Raw genomic sequence first — 11,233 nt, forward strand, 5'->3', positions numbered from 1 at the left:
AACACCTGCCCTATAGACATCCATAGCTGTGCCCTCTACCCAGTACTGTGCCCTCTAATGTGTATATAGCTGTGTCCTCTAATGTGTATATAGCTGTGTCCTCTACCCAGCACTCTGCCCTCTAATGTGTATATAGCTGTGCCTCTAATGTGTATATAGCTGTGCCCTCTACCCAGCACTCTGCCCTCTAATGTGTATATAGCTGTGCCCTCTACCCAGCACTCTGCCCTCTAATGTGTATATAGCTGTGTCCTCTGATGTGTATATAGCTGTGCCCTCTACCCAGCACTCTGCCCTCTAATGTGTATATAGCTGTGTCCTCTAATGTGTATATAGCTGTGCCCTCCACACAGCACTGCCCCTCTCCCCATCATCTATTCTATTTCTTAAAATAAAAAATCTCCAGTTCTAATCAGCTGCTGTATGTCCTGCAGGAAGTGGTGCATTCTTACCAGTCTGACAGTGCTCTCTGCTGCCACCTCTGTCCATGTCAGGTACTGTCATGTCAGGTACTGAGATTTTTAAATACAAGTAATTTACAGATCTGTATAACTTTCCGACACCCATTGATTTAGGAGAAAAACATTTTCAGGGTAACTTCACACACACCGTATCGCAGCAGATTTTCTGCTGCGGATCCGTAGCAGATTTGACCTAAATAACTAAACACAGTATCAAATCTGCGCCATCAAATCTGCTGCGGATGCGGTGTGTGTGAAGGCACCCTCACTGGAGTTCCCCTTTAATGGTACACATTTGTGCCATCCAGCCTTTGTGAATCCACTGTGAAGGTTGCACTCATCATGCACCATCGCCACTCATGCAAGCTGCAAAAAATTGTCCCACCATGACTGCAGCATGACATAGTGGTTTATGGTTGCCCCAGCCTTATTGTGCTTTGGATCTATACACATCTGTGCCATCCCAACCATAATTGTGTCCTCCAAGCTATACAATTCTGTGTCCCACTTTATTGTGCCATCCCACCCATGCTCCATCATAGTTCCCCTACATCCAGCCCTTCTCTCCATCCTATTTTGTGCCCTCCATCATTTTGCCCTTCAACTATTAGTCTGCCTTCCCTCATAGTACCCTCCATCCTATACACATATTTCCCCTTATCTATTACTGTATCCTCCAACATTTGCACATATGTGCCCTCCAGCCATTGTAGTGCTCTCCAGGCATCATTGTGCCCACTTACTCTACACAGTGGTGTCATTCAATCTATACCAGTGCTCACTTCAGCAGCTCTGTTAGTTACTGCCCATTATTCTTTTTTTTATCAATTCTTTATTTTTTTTTAATAACAATGAAAAAGAACAAAGCACAGATAAGCATGTCCTAGGCAATACACACCAAAGGTAAACGTAAGAGGATACATCAAGATCATGGATATACTCTGTGTAAATACAAATGAGCATCAGGAGAGTAAAGTCCCAAACACAGTGTAGAGAGAATTGCCCTGGTAACAGTGCTCCACAATGTCCCTTTAGGGTGGTTTCTCCAGTAGAAATGGTTACGGGATCCAGGGAGAACCAGCTTCAAGACAGAGGTAATCAGCTTACCATGGATGAGTCACTCATTTATGGCAGGGACAAGAATACCTTAGAGAGTAGCAGTTACAAACCAACACTAATCTCTTTGATGACCTTCTGCATATACCAAAAAGACTAGGAAACAGACAGCAGACAAACAACAGAAACCTAACAGAAAAGACAAACAAGAGATTTTTTTTTTTTTTTGGGGGGGGGGGGGGGTTAAGGGGTAAAGCCAGGGATAGAAAATTTGGGGAGGGGGGGTGCTGGGATAAGCACAGGTCATGAGTATCGGGAGCAGGTCCTAACTGGGGTGTAGGCTAGTCAGAGAGGGCTAGTTGTAGGGTAGGTTTCTACCAGTTGCTGAAGTTCGAGGTGTGGTGGTGTCTCTTCGGGATAGCCAGGAAGGCCCTGTCCTTTGGAAAGCGGAAAGCAGGGACCGAATAGTTCAAGAGACCAGTTAATTCTTCCAGCCTACAAAATTGGTTGACCTTACTGGTCCATTGTGCTATGGAAGGGGCTGTCTGACTCAATCAGTGGAGAGGGATAAGCAATAAGGCAACCAACTCCAGAGTAAGGTTAATAGAACTAGAGCAGACTTGATTATCTTGCGTTCCACCAATGCCCAGAAGGGTGTGATTAGTTGACAGGTCGACCATATGTGTACTAACGTTCCTATCTCTGTTTGGCGTCTCCAGCAGGTGTTCAAAGCAGACAGCTCCATCCTATGCAGATGTACAGGAGTCGTAAAGACAGATCTCACATCCTCTTCCAGTATATCCCAAATATATTCAATGTAGTTACAGTTTGGTGGGTTTGGGGACCAAGGGAGTGTAAAGAATTCATTGTGTTCCCCCAGCCACTCCCTAATGATCTGAGCCTGATGACACAGAGCATTATTCTGTTGCAAGTTGGCACAGAATTGCAGATGTTTAGCTATCAAGTCCCTATAGTGTTCAACACTCGAGAATTGTGGAACAATGACCAATGGTCCTAGAAAAATACACCCCAGACCTTGTCACCACCACCACTGGTCTTTTAAACCAAATGGTGCACCCACAGCTACATGATGTTTACACCAGATGCAGACCTGGCCATTCAAATAGTTTAGTAGGAAATGGGATTTATCACTCCAGGTGACCTTCTGCCATGCATCCAAGGTCTGTTGATGCCTTTCCAGCATGAAACATTATTTGCGATCATGCAAGGTCATCAAGAGCACCCTTGTTGAGACGAGTGAACCTCGAGCACGCTTGGGTTGATCTGAACCTGGAACGCTGTGCATTTGATTACCAGTGGCTGCAGAAAGTTGGATGCAGCCCTAGGGCGTCCTGGAAAACATTGGCAATCAAATGCCAAGAGTTCTGGGTTGGGACGAACCTGAGTGTGCTCAAGGTTTGCTCATCTCCAGTTCTCATCCATTGATCCTCTGTCGACGTAAATTATACTGCTTGGATAACCACGCGTTGCCTGTTAATGTGTGATCATCTGTGGGATTTTTGTCCATGGTTCCCCAAGTCTTGGTGATATCATGGTTTGGGAACAGCCAATGATGGTTTTGGACCCTAACAATCTGCCAGTGGCAAACACACTCACATCATGTTTACCCAGGACTGGTAAATACTGCCTTCTGCTGTGCAAAGGAGAGGACAACACATCATCTGATGGTGATCTCCTACTACATAGTATTGGTCATACTCTGTCAGGTGCCAGCTGTTCCTTATGCAGTAACCTTTCAGGTATATCATAAAGGAGCGCAGTGCTGAATGAACAGAATAGCAATGTCTGCCTTGGTGTAATTGGTCCAAACCTTAGCTAGGGGTCCAGTTGATATAATACAAATAACCAATCAGCAATCACTTTAAAGCGACTCTATACCGGCATGAAGCCACCCCCAAACCGCTGGTACCACATTGTACAGGTCCTCATGCGGTTCGAGGGTCAGCCTGTCTCCCAGTGACAGTTTTTTGAAGCGGGAAGGGAGGGGCGGGCTGGGTGGGGTGTGGCTCTCTGGACCAGAACTATGCCCTAAATGCTCTTATGCTAGTAAGTGCCGCTTTAAGCAACAAGGTAGGCAGTATCACTATTGGGTTAAAAATTATGGGAGTTGTAGTCGGAGGACCACAGGTTGGGGAATACTAACTTATAGCTGCACCACTGTTAGTCATGTCTCTTCTAGTTTTTAGTGAGAAATATATGATCCTCGCACCTTAGGGCTGGGTTCACACTACGTATATTTCAGTCAGTATTGTGGTCCTCATATTGCAACCTCAACCAGGAGTGGATTGAAAACATGGTTTTGGTTGCAATATGAGCAAGGCCTGCCAGCTGCCAGGTTTTTACGGGCCCTTGGGCGACAGAGCCTCAGCGGGCCCCTCATCCATCCACACACTATACACAATCACGTGAGACAAGACTAACATACACAAACACACATTACTGGCACAGACACTGACTGACACACACGTTACTGACTGACATGGACACTGGATGACTGACCGAATCACACACAGTAATTAGAGCTAAGTCTTCTCCCTCTTCCTCTCTACCAGACTGGTCTCCACACTGTATAATTAGGTTGAGGACCTTTCAATCATGTGATCAGGTCCTTTATCCCTCTCTCTGCAGGACGCTGGCAAGTCCTGCTCTTTCTCCTGTGTCTTTTGATGTTCAACGCTCACCCTGCACTACAGTGAGGGGGCTGAACATCAGGCCCTTCTCCCTCTCTGGGCCCCTGGAGGTGCTGGGGCCCCGGCACTTGCCCAGGTAAGCCCTGTGCTGACGCCAGCCCTGAATATGAAGATCACATACTGACTGAAATATACTGTGTGTGAACCCAGCCTAGATCTGGAAATATGTCCCATTCACCAAAGGTCCGCAGTTGCTTTTGGGTTATCTCAGCATGAATTCTGCACAGTTACATAATATGGTCACTGTTTCCACCACTACATTAAGGATTATGTAACGAAAACCGCTATCAGCGTTTTACCTGTATCGATAAGTCTCTACACAACATCCCCCCACCCTGACGTCAGCGCCTCCCTCTGGATGGTGGGGGGAAGGAAGAATAAATGTGTCTGGCAGAGTGGAGGTTGCTATGTGATCCTGGTGATGAAGTGTTTGCTGGAGATGATGGTTCATTACCTGAGTGACGTGATTCTGCATGACCTACCAATAATACAGGGCCAATTGGCGTTAATGGAGCTGCTGAGATTTGTGGAGCCAAAGGTCATAACAGAAGAACTAATCCCAGTGGCTAGGCATTCAGATCCAGGGCCTGTGCCCAAGTAACATACATATTGCCAGCCAACCTCCAGGAGAAACTTTAGTGTTTTGCTGCTTGACTTGAGCAGATCCTCTGAGGCACCAAAAAGCAGGAGGCTGCGGAGGAGGACTCAGGATATGCACGTTGCTTCAGGCAGTAGAGCATTAGGGTCCTATTACACGGAGCGACTATTAATGACTAACGATAAACACTCGCAAACAAGATTGTTTATCGTTAACCTAAAATCGTTCACCATATTACACAGAATGATGGTCGTTAGTTACGATTGTTACTACGATCGTTACTATGATCGTTTACTCCTTCTGATCCCAGCAAAACAATGAACAATTTGCAATTACACTGAACAATTAGTGAAAAAATGCAGAACTTGAGCTAACGAATGTGGAATTACAGCGAACGATTAACTATAATTTTAAGTTCAGATCTAAATCAACGACATACGAACCATTTTTCGATCGTTGCCTACAATTACAGAGGACGATTATCGTTTACATTCGAACGATATAACAATTTTTCGCACGATAATCTTCCCGTGTAATAAATACAACGATCAGCCGATGACAACGATCATCGACTGATCGTTGATATAGGTTAGAACCTATAATTGTCGGGCGCCGGCCGTGCACCGCTATTACACGTAGTAACATGTAATAGCGGTGCACAGCCGGCGACTGACGATATACATAACCTATCCACGCTCCAGGGCTGCTCCTGCAGTCTGCTTCTCCCCAGGTCCTGCGCGCTCTAGCTTCAGTGCGGCCTGTCAGCTGACAGGCCGTTCAGCCAATTACTGGCCGGGACCGCCGCAGCCTGCGATTGGCTGAGAGGCCTATCAGCTGGATAGGTAAAGTATACAGTTTAAGCAAGGGCTGCAAGGACATTGGTAACGATGTCCTTGCAGCCCTTGTTAAACGATTATCGGGCCATGTAATAGGCCCAGTAAACTTGTTATCAGGCCCCTATCGGCCCATCTAATAGTACCCTTAGGGCCCTATTCCACCGGACGATTATCGTTCAGATTATCGTTAAATCGTTCGAATCTGAACGATAATCGTTCGGTTGAAATGCAGTTAACGATTAACGACCGAACGAGAAATCGTTGATCGCTTTATAAGACCTGGACCTATTTTTATCGTTGCTCGTTCGCAAATCGTTCGCATTGAATAAGACATCGTTCGGTCGTTCGCAATAGATACGAACGCAATAGCGAATAAATAGCGAAGAGAAACGATCGCAATTACGATCATAAGTAAGGATTATCGTTCCATGGAAATGACCGAACGTTTTCAGGTCTTTCGCAATAGCGGTCGTTTGAGATCGTTAATCGTTAACGATTATGCAAACGATAATCGTCCGGTGGAATAGGGCCCTTAGTCTTACATCTTGCCTGATCGGTGCAGTAAGTGTACAGCACAATTTTCTGCAAACAATGGCAGCAGTTTCTGCAGACTGCAAGGATATTTGGGGAAGATCAAAAAGTCACAAATCAAAGGAGAAATTATTAAAGGTTATCCAGTCTGTAAAGTATCATAGTATGATAGCCTATCCTCATGGTAAGCCATCAATATCAATTCCTGGCCCTACTGTGATCAGAGATAGCTGTCAGCTAAACTATGGTTAAAGGGGTTATCCAGTGCTACAAAAACATGGTCACTTTCTTTCAGAGACAACATGACTTTTGTCTCCAGTTCAGGTTTGGTTTGCAATTAAGCTCCATTCACTTCAATGGAACTGAGCAGCAAAACCCCGCCCAAGCTGGAGACGAGTGTGGGGCTGTCTCTGGAAGAAAGTGGCTATGTTTTTGTAGCACTGGATAACCCCTTTAAGTCAATAGCCACCTCTCCGATTCGTATATCAAGAGGCATGCTATCCTGAATCCTCTGACGACACTGGTTGATAGCTGACACAATGTGGTTGCACAGTATAGCAGTATAATGCTGGTGGTCTGCTCCCACCTATGCACTGTTACTCAGCACCACTGTCTCTTAGTCCACGTCCTGTTCTCTCTCTGGCTCTACCAGTTCCTCGTCTGGCCCACAGGGTATGCATACCATCTGTCCCTGCTTCTTAAAGGGCCAGCGAGCACACTCCCTCATCTTTCCCTGCCAATTTAAGGCTGCTATTCCTGTCTGCCTGTGCTTGAGCAGTATTGTAATTCTTGTTGTCTATAGCAAAGGTGTGCTATATTCGTGATGCTCAGCCCGACCCAATTCTCCTGTATCTGATCTGGATTACTGACCCAGAACTTGTGCCCTCTGCCTTGGCTGTATCTGACTATGCTACTTTGCTTCATGCCCACAACCTACGACTGCACCTTGACCTGTCTTGCCTTACCCTTTGGTGCTACGGTCAAGCACCAGTGTCTTCTGATCCACTGGACCAGCTGCTACTCACACCATGGCCACTTTAGGATAGCAACATTGGATTTTCTAGCAGTCTAGCTTCCAGATCCTTTAGTAGGTTAAAGGATGAATACCTAGAGGGTATAAAGACTCCAGACCATGGCTCAAAGCCGAACGAGTTGCATAGTTGGAGGCAGTGAGTTTTGGCCTGGGGCTCAATGCTGCTGACTGTGAGTTTCAGGGGCTAAACTAGGGAACCCTGTAATGACACTGTGCCTGGGATGTGGCATGTTCTCACCTTCATATGAAGGGAAAAGACAATATACATCTAAAACATCTACCACCATATTGTTGTTGTCCGATGTAGAGAGAACTGTGAGGTATCCACGGGCTACCAGGGTGGGTAGAAGAAAACTTTCCCTTGAAGAATAGTGAGTTTGAGCAAGGGATGTGACTGCAGACTGCTGTGCCATTCTTCCGCAAGGAGTACACAGTCATGTTCTTCCCCTTGCGGAGGTTTCGCTGCCTACCTCTAGTCAGTCCTGTTATATAGTACACTCATACAATTCAAAGCCAGTAAAACAGAAAGTTCCATTAAAATAACCAGGAATGGCTGGGGATTACAGAAGCTGGAGTGGTGACAATCAGCTGTTTGCACATGTAAGTGTAGGCAATGCTGGAAAATCCACAAGATCCCTGCAGTCACAGATGGCAGATTGCCGCTCTATGCAACTAGTGACGTCTGCTGCTGGGACACTTATTGTCCTGCGAACAGTGCAAATAGCATGTACTCTAATGGAGTGGTCATTTCTGAAGACATGAAGACATTGCTGTGTGGACACAGGCTCCTGCCCCTTCTGAGAAGTCAGCAGCCGCATACAGTAAAGCTCCATTACTCATCCGATGACATGTTATTCCAGCAGTGCCTGTCACTTATACACTGTGCTGGGAGTCATGGCTTAGTGATGTCAGTAGTTCACTGCAAATATTATAGCCAGGCCCCTTCTCATAGCTAATAAAAGGCTTACCTTCAGAGTGTTTACCGGTGAAGGGATGTTGTTTAAGTTTGTTTAATTTATAGAAGTTTTTGCAAATTTTCAGTTATCAACAACTGCAGTGTTAAGTTCTGCAATTTGGCACCCCTCTAGGCTCCACCTCCTTTAGGCTCCACCTCCTTGACCCTTCTCTACATGATAGACAGTCAGGGCAGGGAGGTGAAGCCTAGAGGCATGCCCAAATGCACTTATTCTATGCTGTATATTATACCAGTATAGAGTTAATTAGCTTCATGCCTGCTGACAGGTTCTCTTTAAATCTTCTGCATGAAAAAAAGACACTAAAAGGTTTTACAAATTTTTAAGAACTTTAAAAAAAAAAAAATTTGGGGGGTTACCGATCAGTTTAAAATACTCAACGAATTCATCTATAGGTCGACGCTTCATTTCCAGACAAAGCTCTATACAGTTTGTAGCAGCAGTACCTGGTACTACATGAGACTCAAGCACTTAAAGGATTTGTTCAGTTCAGAAAATCTAATTCATATATCCTATTGAGGAACACTCAATTAATATCTAACTAATATCTATAGTACTGAAAAAGCTGTTTTCCTAGCTCCCCCCTCACTTCCGTTGAAGCAGGATTTCTGCATCCGTTATGCTCTATGGAGAGGGGAGGGGCTGAGAGGAGTGAGTGAGCACGGAGCAGTCCTGCACAGCACAACACCCTGCAATCTTTTCTCAGCAAGTTCCTAGATAAGCACTGACCTTTCTGACCCCTGAATCCAGCGTTTTAGGTACCCAGGCAGTCTACAAACAGCTAACCTTCATGTCTCCACTTCCTGCCTCCCTCCCCCCTCCATAGCATATAATGGACACAGCAGAACCCGTCTTCACTGGCTTCTCTGTAATGAAGACAGCTTTGCCTGAGAGACTGTAGTGCTCAAGCAGGGTTCAGGAAGCAGTCTGGAAGTCCTGAATTCTTTTTTTTTTTAAGGGGTTATTACTGCTTTTAACAATTATTCTTAGGACCTTAAAGGGTGTTCAAGTATCAAAATTTTTTATTTATACTGTTATCAGTAATTGTGGTGGCTTCATCTCTGTTTTGTTAGAAATACCCCTGACAGAAAGTTGTGTAGTCCTTTTTTCTTCAATGTGGTATTGTCTCCAGCTCCCCAGCCTCTGCTTTACTCCCAAGACAACGCATCATCTTCTGATGTTACAGGAGGCTTGACTCAAACTATGCCTCCTCCCCCTGGGTGATATCACCACCTCTGTCTATGCCTACAGCCTACACCATATATATTATCTTCACTGGGGCATTTGGGATAGAATGAGGTGTGTTTACAGCATGCTGCATTTTGCAGAACAATGCCACAGAAAGAGCAGACAGGAAATGATGCAGCAGGTACTGTAGATTTTTTTTTTAAAGGTTTTATTTATGCAATTTTTTCAATAAGAAACAACCAACAAAAAGAAACATAACAAACGATACGCCTTACACCGGCATCAAGTCATATAATAGAAAGCCAGTCATTTGAGTACCATACAGAGCATATGGGAGAATACAGAATCATTATAGTGTATATCTGCAGCAGGGTACCATATTCAAGCACACAAAAACACAAAAAAAAATGCAACAGCTCACTGCAATGGCAAAATACAGACCCACTACAGACATGAAAATAATTAAAAGCAGCCCCCCCAACTGCTAAAAAAAACTTCCACAAAAATAATGAGGCTCTTGGTTACCAATTGCAAATGGTGTAAACTACCCCACCACGTTACGATGGCCTCATACCGGGACAGTCCTACACTGTACTATGGACTCTCCATGGCATGAAATACGCCTATGCTCTGGGCATGCAAGATCCGTCTAATACCAGCAAGAGTAATTACACCACCTGGGTGGGACAGGTGGAGTGCACGACCAAGTAGAGGCAGCCACTCTCCCATCTGGAACACAGAAAAAAAAAATATACAAATTTGGTCAGCTCTCCTAGAACACCATTCACACTAGGCAGGAGCATGTTGCTATGGCTGAAGTTGCAAACACACAAAAACACAGAAAAATGCAACAGCTCACCGCAATGGTAAGATACAGACCCACTACAGATATGAAAATAGTTAAAAGCAGCCCCCCCAACTGCTAAAAAAAACAGTGGGGTCCCAGTACAGTGACTGGACATAAGATAAAAAAAAAACAGTGGGGTCCCAGTACAGTGAATGGACATAAGATAAAAAAAAAAAATTGGCCCAATATTACACCTACGTAGCACTTCCCAAAAGTAAGGCCATTAATGCCTTTCAAGTATCTAAAGAGAGTACAAATCCAGACTGGTGACCCAGCCTACAGGCATTAATGTTAAGAAATAGACATCTGACATCAATGTCCGTAGCCTTACCGGGTGTAAAACCTGTTGGATCAAGGAGGATATAACGCTATGTAGTCTGTTAGAGAAAATTTTGGCCAGAACCTTAATGTCAGAGTTTAGGAGTAATATGGGACGGTAGGAGTCTGTAAGTGACTGATCTTTCCCTGGTTTAGGAAGCACTACGATAAGGGCTTCTCTCATACTGGCAGGGAGGGTAGGTGCTGTAGATTTACTGACTGCAGAGCAATAGTCTGGGGAATTGACAGGAGTGCTGTGGTCAGGGATTAGATAGGGTAGGAGGGCTGCCATAGAGAGCTGAGGGAAAGCAGTGCATTCTGGGAATTGTAGTACATGGTAGGGGGGAGGATTGCATACCAACGAAACAAATAGATTTTTGACTGTTTTAGACCTGGGGCAGACAGGTAAACAACGCAATATGAAGTTGGAGTACCCCTTTAATTGCTTTCCAAGAATATAATAGAGCAGAACAAGCTTGGGGAATTCCTTCCAATTGGCCAAACAGGAAGCCTGGCGTGCGTCATTGCTCTATTATAGTAACCCTTGTACTCATATGGAACAAGTCCAATAACAACATTATATTAGAGAATTGCAAATATTCTTGAAATGATCTCCTCTATTGAGCCTGCACATCAGCTGTGCTCCTCCAACCTGGCAACAGGATTGTGCCACCTCTACT

The sequence above is a fragment of the Dendropsophus ebraccatus genome, chromosome 1, assembly GCF_027789765.1.
Source record: "Dendropsophus ebraccatus isolate aDenEbr1 chromosome 1, aDenEbr1.pat, whole genome shotgun sequence".
NCBI classification, from domain to species: Eukaryota; Metazoa; Chordata; class Amphibia; order Anura; family Hylidae; genus Dendropsophus; species Dendropsophus ebraccatus.